Source organism: Cynara cardunculus (assembly GCF_001531365.2).
Source record: "Cynara cardunculus var. scolymus isolate 2C chromosome LG 14, CcrdV1, whole genome shotgun sequence".
Lineage (NCBI taxonomy): Eukaryota > Viridiplantae > Streptophyta > Magnoliopsida > Asterales > Asteraceae > Cynara > Cynara cardunculus.
The window spans coordinates 13,041,372-13,050,840 of record NC_037541.1 but is presented as its reverse complement, the minus strand read 5'-3'; positions in this window follow the sequence as shown (position 1 = coordinate 13,050,840).

The following is a 9,469-nucleotide window of genomic DNA, read 5'->3' as shown; positions in this document are numbered from 1 at the left end:
TGTTAGAATTTAATGATTATACTAATTATATTTTAGATTTTTATATTTAAAATGAGATGTTTATCTTGTATTTGATTGTATTTATCTACAGTTAGTTACACGAATTCAGATGTGGAATGAAAGTGGATAAGGATGAATGGGTTTAAGAGTTTTTAAGAGTTTAAGAGTTTTTAAGAGTTTTAGCCAAATGCTTTATAAGATAGTATAGATATAGATATTTATATTTAAAAAATATATTTAAGGAAATAGATAAAAAGACTAAAACGTTCCTTACTCTTGCAAATATTGTTAACGGAGTTAGTGATCAAATGTCATTTTCAGAGCAAAATAAGAACCACAACGACGATTTCTAGACTTATCAAAGTTTATATCTCACTTTCAAATATTTCCCTAAATCTCAGGGACCAAAATTAGAGTTTACTCTAAATCCGAGGGGTAGTCCATGACTCCATGTTCCTTGTAGATATCGGGCTTGGCCCAACCCACCCTGCCCCGAGTTCGAGATGGTTAGGAACCAATTATCATGTTATGTTTCAATGATTCAGACTGGCTAATGGCTATCAGTTTTCTGAAAATTTAAGATCTCGTTTTGGTATGGGACCAGTTATATGACTTATATCTGCGTTCGATTTTTCAAACTATTTTATGTGTAGATTTTTTTTTCAAACTGATTTTTAAAAACTGGGTTAGGATCGAGATCGGGACCAGTTGTTGAGCCTAGTATCGATCATAGAAATTTTGGTCGACACCGACCACTTGATTTTGACTTTGGAGTAATTAGCCTCCTCGGATATAGAGGACTTTTTAAAACTCAATGTTAATTAAAGAAAGAGCAGTGTTTTTTAGAATCCCAAATAGAGACGGCTAAAAATCGTTCATGGGTCGGGTTGGGTCCAATCGGTCTAGGTCAAAGTCCTGAACATTATTCCCGTAACTGGTTTCGACCAAAAACCTAAGGCCCGGTTAAGGTGATTCATAACCGGTTATGAGAACCGGTCCCGAATCGGGACCAAACTGGTCTCGGTTTTTTTTCTTCCTAAAACTCAATTTTGAACGTAATATTAAGTGTTTGAAGATGTTTTTTTTTATCTGATTGAAATAACTTTAAAATCCTTAATTAGGTCATTCGATTACACTTCAAAAAATAATACAAAAATGTTATAAATATTTTTATAGTTACGATTTTTAAAATTTAGTATTTGAACACTTAAAAAACTTGAAAAAAAAAGTAAAAAAAAAAACTTAAATTTACTATAAATCCTAATGCAAAAATCGATCGATGATGATAAATACATGTTCTAAGAATTAATCTGACGATCCATCTTCGTTCTTGTTCGATGACGAATCTTTCAACGATGAATGCTTCGATCCATGGCCACTAGGATCAACACTATATATAAACCCTTAAAAACCAAAAACCCGAATGCAGAAATTGATCGATGATACGTACGTATTCTATGAACCCGAAGATCCATCTTCGTTATTGTTCGATGAATCTTTCAACATTGATAAAATATTTAACATCATTTGGTTCAAATCCACCATCATCACATCATCATCGTTTTCTCTACCCCAAACCCTATTTGATAATCGGAAGATTTCTCTCTCAGTAGGATCCATATTAGCTTCAATATCTTCACCATTCGATTTCTTCTCCGTATTCGTCAAGAATCTTAGGTTCAAACTCTCCATTTTTCTGTTCAAATCCATAGCATCTCGATAAAACCCACGTTCTTGGACCCAATTTATGAAGAAATTTTGCAGGTCATTAGAGTCAGGATATGGGTATCTCCCATTAGTGTGATAAAAGTCAAGAATGCCCTTCAAAAGATTAATCTCTTCTCTCCTCCATGGACAAGGACTGGGTCTGGTTTGTTCATTCCATGGACGTGGAAGACTGATGGTGGCGGTGGCGGTGGCGGCATTATCTTCGGTTTCTTTTCGGTCCATGATGATTCGGTTTGATGACGTTTGGTTGGTGTAGAAAGACCGGTAATGTCGACATCTTCTTCTTCTGATTCGGTAATCTTTCTGATTCGGTAATGTCGACATCTTCTTCTTTCTGATTCGTCAACATTCTCTCTCTCTCTCGATCTTGAAAACCCATCTAAAAAAATCCAACATTCTTTCTACTTGAAAAACAAGAAGAAATTAAACCCATCAAGATTCCGCCATGGATGACCCTTTCAAACCACCATATTCTCACCTTGATTCCGGTGGTTCAACCAGCAAAAGAAAGATACCCGTATCAAAAGAAGATGTCGACATTACCGGTCTTTCTACACCAACCACACGTCATCAAACCGAATCATCATCGACCCGAAAAGAAACCGAAGATACCACCACCGCCACCACCATCAGTTTTCCACGTAAATGGAGGAGAGTAGAGATTAACCTTTTGAAGGGAATTCTTGCCTTTTATCGCATTAAGGGAGATACCCTTATACTAACACTAATGACCTGCAACATTTCTTCAAGAATTGGGTCCAAGAACGTGGGTTTTATCGAGATGNAAAGACAAGATCCTTCAGAAAATGGATCCCTATTCGAAGAATGCATAACTGGATGGATAAGCTCACACTGATCCGTCTATTTAGGATTCAATTCGAGCTGAGTGAGTCAAAAAATGTCCTCTCACATTGTTATCGTTGGATAAGCTCGCACTAACTGTATCTTTTGATTTTTTTATTAATCCTTGTATATGTTAAGTTGTCTTTTAATATTAATTTGTYTGGATAAATTAAAGATAAATTGTTTAATTTTTGTCATGAACCATTTTTCTGAATAACAAAAACTGCAACTTTAACCTTATGTCTACGTCTAAGTGTTRAATGAAAATTAACTGTTTGTAAAATTTTTAAAATTAAAAAAAAAGAAGATAAAATTAGAACTATTTATACTATAATATAAAGCATTTGACCAAAATTCTTAAAAATTATTTGTATACATGAAATACTGTTTATTAATGCATATTACTTAAAATTCAAGATTACAACTAAATTGTGCGTAAATACAACTTATTAAAAATTCATGTTTGAATTCGTGTAACTAACTGCAAATAAACATGATTAAATATAKGATAAACATATCATTTTAAATATAAAAAATTAAAAATATAATTATAATAATTATTGACTTATAACAAAATACTTAATTATTATCAATAGTTAGTTTGGTACTAATAACAAAATACTTAATTATTATCAATAATTATTGACTTATAACAAAATACTTAATTATTATCAATAACAAAAAAAAATGAATTAAAGAAATACAAAAAAGGGGAAATTTTAAATAGTTAGTTTGATACTAATACCAATATTGTTTTTTCACTTTTTTTTTATGATATCTTCATATTTATATTTTATTTAAAAATAAAAAAYATTATGGTTTCTCAAAACAACATAAAACTGATTTATAATATCCACTATTAAAAAACTGGGTATTTCCGGCCGAAAAATCCGCCGGAATTTTACCTACAAATTACCGGCGGGCAACAAAAAGATCAATTGTTGTTGACTTCCGCCGCAAATCCACCGGTAAAAATATTCGGCCAGTATGTCATGCGAATTTCCGACGGATTTTATAAATAATTATTTTACAATAGTTTTAACTTTATGTAATAATTAACGACGGATTTATGATTAATTTTTTAAAATTAATGTTAAAAATTAAAATTTATTTTTTAATATTTCTGGCGGATTCCGGAGGGCCGCCGGTACAAATTATTAAAGATTTAAAAAAAAAACTTATCAGTTTTCTGATGGATTTCTGACAGTTTTTATTTTTCCTTCCCATTTTTCAAACTTTTTTTTTTTCTTAATGGATCGTATTGGGCTTTAAAGAATCATATTGAGATTACGGTTCTTGAATTTTAGTGGATGTTAGTTGGTCTTTAATAGATCGTATTATATATATATATATATATATATATATATATTTTATGTATATATAAATTTCTGTATGTGTGTACATACATTTGGTTTGTGTATATATATATATTTTATGTATGTATATATATGTATGTATGTTTATATTTTATGTATATATATAACCATTAGTTGTTATTTGACGTTTTAAGACCTAAGTCCCATTTGGTGTTAGGATTGCCCAACTCTAGAGGTGTTCATTGTGTATGTGAAATAGGTTGTCATTTGTTGGACAAACGTTATGACTTGTATTTATAAACGAAATTGTGGTCATTATGACTTGCATTATATTACAGATTTGGTCCCTCGAGATAACAATTGTTACACAAAAAGTCTGTTAATTAAGGGTGCACTTGGTATACGAATGACACTTGGCTTGTTGACCCGATGGGATGGTTGTAGATGGGAGAGATCGAGGGAGGTAACTAGGTCCACTTCTCTAGAAATTAGAAAAAAATAATGTATCCATTGAAAAACGAGGGTCGAAGATGTACACGAGGGTATTTTAGTCTTTTTACCTTACTTAATATTTTTTTTAATAACCATTTTCTTGAAGAACCAAAATCCATTAAAGATATATACAAGTTACCATAAAAATAATTACTCTCATTTGAAGTTTAATAGTATTAATTATATAAAAAGATTGTAATTATTTGAATAAATTAAATTGTTAAAAAAACTTGATTTATTTTATGAAAATTCCATTCAAACTAATATTGCAAATATTAATAAAGTCAACATACCATTCAAAAAAAGTCAAATTTCAATATACATCGGTAATTCGTCGGTAATTCAGTAATAAAACAATTAATCAGTAATATTATCAATAAAAAGTAATATTTTTATCAATGTAAAAACAAAAACTAAACATCAAAAAGCCAAAAATATGAAATTCAATCAAAATCATCAAAAGTAAATCCTAAAACTTCTTAAAAATCAAACTTCTTTACATCTAATTACTCATATCAACTAGACATTGATCAACACTATAAACCCTAATGCAGAAATCGATCGATGATGATACATACATGTTCTAAGAATTAATCCGACGATCCATCTTCGTTCTTGTTCGATGACGAATCTTTCAACGATGAATGCTTCGATCCATGGCTACTATGATCAACACTATAAACCTGAATGCAGAAAGTAATCGATGATGCCTACATATTCTATCAATCCGAAGATCCATCTTCATTATTGTTCGATGAATCTTTCAACTATGAATGCTTCGATCCATCACCAATAATCCCAGTTTCTTTTTTTTTGAATCTTTACATGGATATTTCGTATCAAATCTCAAATCCGTCAGTAATCCGTCAATAACTCAGTGAGGAAACAATTAACCAGTAATATTCATGAGTAAAAGTAATATTTCTAGAAATGTATAACAACAAAAAACAAAAATATGAACTTCAAACAAAATCATCAAAAGTCAATCCTAAAACTTCTCAAAAGTCAAACTTCTTTCCATCCAATTACTCATATCAACTAGACAATGATCAACACTATAAACCCTAAAAACTCCGAAACCCTAATGCAAAAATTGATCGATGATGATACGTACATGTTCTAAGAATTAATCTGAAGATCCATATTCGTTCTTGTTCAATGACGAATCTTTCAACGATGAATGCTCAGATATATGGTCACTATGATCAACACTATAAACCCTAAAAAACCAAAAACCCAAATGCAGAAATTGATCGATGATACGTACATATTCTATGAATCCGAAGATCTATCTTTGTTATTGTTCGATGATGAATCTTTCAATGTTGAATGCTTCGATCCATCGCCACTAATCCTAGTTTATTTTGTTTGAATCTTTACATGAATCTTTGGTATCAACAACACCTCGGTCATCATCGTTTTCTCTACCCCAAAGCGTATTTGATAATCGGAAGATTTCTCTCTCGACAGGATCCATATTAGCTTCAATATCTTCACCATTCGATTTCATCTCCATATACGTCAAGAATCTTAGGTTCAAACCCTCCATTTTTCTGTTCAANCCCATCTAAAAAAATCCAACATTCTTTCTACTTGAAAAACAAGAAGAAATTAAACCCATCAAGATTCCGCCATGGATGACCCTTTCAAACCACCATATTCTCACCTTGATTCCGGTGGTTCAACCAGCAAAAGAAAGATACCCGTATCAAAAGAAGATGTCGACATTACCGGTCTTTCTACACCAACCACACGTCATCAAACCGAATCATCATCGACCCGAAAAGAAACCGAAGATACCACCACCGCCACCACCATCAGTTTTCCACGTAAATGGAGGAGAGTAGAGATTAACCTTTTGAAGGGAATTCTTGCCTTTTATCGCATTAAGGGAGATACCCTTATACTAACACTAATGACCTGCAACATTTCTTCAAGAATTGGGTCCAAGAACGTGGGTTTTATCGAGATGCTATAGATTTGAACAGAAAAATGGAGGGTTTGAACCTAAGATTCTTGACGTATATGGAGATGAAATCGAATGGTGAAGATATTGAAGCTAATATGGATCCTGTTGAGAGAGAAATCTTCCGATTATCAAATAGGCTTTGGGGTAGAGAAAACGATGATGATGGGAAAGATTTATATGAACGAGAAACGGGCGATGATCGAGGTGTTGTTGATACCAAAGATTCATGTAATGATTCAAACAAAATAAACTAGGATTAGTGGCGATGAATTGAAGCATTCAACATTGAAAGATTCGTCATCGAACAATAACAAAGATAGATCTTCGGATTCATAGAATATGTACGTATCATCGATCAATTTCTGCATTTGGGTTTTTGGTTTTATAGGGTTTATAGTGTTGATCATAGTGGCCATATATCGAAGCATTCATCGTTGAAAGATTCGTCATCAATCGATTTCTGCATTCAGGTTTCGGACTTTTTAGGGTTGATCAGAATCTAGTTGATATGAGTAATTGGATTGGATGTAAAGAAGTTTGACTTTGGAGAAGTTTTAGGATTGACTCTTGATGATTTTGTTTGAAGTTCATTTTTTTGTTTTTTGTTTTTACATTTCTAGAAACATTACTTTTACTCATGAATATTACTGGTTAATAACCATTTTCCTCATTGAGTTATTGACGGATTACTGACGGATCTGAAATTAGATACGAAATATTCATGTAAAGATTCAAAAATAGAATCTGGGATTAGTGGTGATGGATCGAAGCATTCATAGTTGAAAGATTCATCGAACAATAATGAAGATAGATCTTCGGATTGATAGAATATGTAGGTATCATCGATTAATTTATGCATTCGGGTTTTTGGTTTTTAGGGTTTATAGTGTTGATCATAGTGGCCATGGATCGAAGCACTCATCGTTGAAAGATTTGTCATCGAACGAGGACGAACATGGATCATTGGATTAATTCTTAGAACATTTACGTATCATCAGCGATCGATTTCAGCATTAGGGTTTCGCATTTTTTAGGGTTTATAGTGTTGAACATTGTCTAGTTGATATGAGTAATTGGATGGAAAGAAGTTTGACTTTTGGGAAGTTTTAGGATTGACTTTTGATGATTTTGTTTGAAGTTCATATTTTTGTTTTTTGTTTTTACATTTCTAGAAATATTACTTTTACTCATGAATATTATTGGTTAATCGTTTCCTCAATGAGTTATTGACGGATCTGAAATTTGATACGAAATTAGGGCGCTTAATGGTTCATTTCTCTAAAAAAAAGAGAAAAAAATGTATCAATTGAAAAACGAGGGTCGAAGATGTACATGATGGTAACCTAAAAAATTGAAGGACGTTGGACAAGATAACTGATGGTTGACGGTGTTGCTCTTAGGTCGCAGGGAGAAGCGAATACACTGCATCATTTAACTATTGAGGACATTTTAGTCTTTTTACCTTACTTAATATTTTCTTTAATAATTGTTGTCTTGAAGTAATCCGTAATCCGTATTTACCTTACGTAATTGTTTTTACCTTACCTATCAAATTTCAATTATGTCAGTAATCTGTCAATAACTCAGTGAAGAAACGATTAGCCAGTAACAATCATGAGTAAAAGTAATATTTCTAGAAAACGTAAAAACAAAAAACAAAAATATGAACTTCAAACAAAATCATCAAAAGTCAGTCCTAAAACTTCCCAAAAGTCAAACTTCTTTCCATCCAATTACTCATATCAACTAGACAATGTTCAACACTATAAACCCTAAAAAATGCGAAACCCTAATGCTGAAATCGATCGCTGATGATACGTACATGTTCTAAGAATTAATCCGAAGATCCATATTCATCCTTGTTCGATGATGAATCATTCAACGATGAGTGCTTCGATCCATGGCCACTATGATCAACACTATAAACCGTAAAAACCAAAAACCCGAATGCAGAAATTAATCGAAGATACCTACATATTCTATCAATCCGAAGATCCATCTTCATTATTGTTCGATGACGATTCTTTCAATGTTGAATGCTTCGATCCATCGCCACTAATCCTATATAGTTTCTTTTTTTGAATCTTTACATGAATCTTTCGTATCAACAACGTATCGATCATCGCCCGTTTCTCGTTTCATATAAATCTTTCACATCATCATCGTTTTCTCTACCCCAAAGCCTATTTGATAATCGGAAGATTTCTCTCTCAACAGGATCCATATTAGCTTCAATATCTTCACCATTCGATTTCATCTCCATATACGTCAAGAATCTTAGGTTCAAACCCTCCATTTTTCTGTTCAAATCTATAGCATCTCGATAAAACCCACGTTCTTGGACCCAATTCTTGAAGAAATGTTGCAGGTCATCAGTGTTAGTATAAGGGTATCTCCCATGAATGCGATAAAAGGCAAGAATGCCCTTCAAAAGATTAATCTCTACTCTCCTCCATCGACGTGGAAGACTGATGGTGGCGGCGGTGGTGGTGGCGGTGGCGGTATCTTGGGTTTCTTTTCTGGTCGATGATGATTCGGTTTGATGATGTTTGGTTGGTGTAGAGGGACCGGTAATGTGGACATCTTCTTCTTTTGATACGGGTATCTTTCTTTTGCTGGTTGAACCAAGGTGAGAATGTGGTGGTTTGAAAGGGTCATCCATGGCGGAATCTTGATGGGTTTAATTTCTTGTTGTTTTTCAAGTTGAAAGAATGTTGGATTTTTTGAGATGGGTTTTCAAGATCGAGAGAGAGAGAGAGAGAGAAAGAGAGAGAGAGAGAGAGAGAGAGAGAGAGAGAGAGAGAAGAAAGTGGTGATGGAGTTTGAAGATTATGAACAATTGGCTGTACTTATTGTAATGCCGGTAGGAATGATCTATTTTCAAATTTTAATTTAAAAAAGAATATCATTGCTAAGATTTTGGATATATATAGAGAGAGGGGGGAGCGTTCAAATAAAAATTTGATCCATTTGTGTAAACCGTGTAAACCAATCTCATTCATTCATTTTTTTGATSAATGGCTAAGATTACATTACTTTATTTTAGGAAATTAAAAATTAAAAAATAATTAATATTTATTTTATTTCATCAATAAGGGTAGAATCGGTAAACAAATTTAAT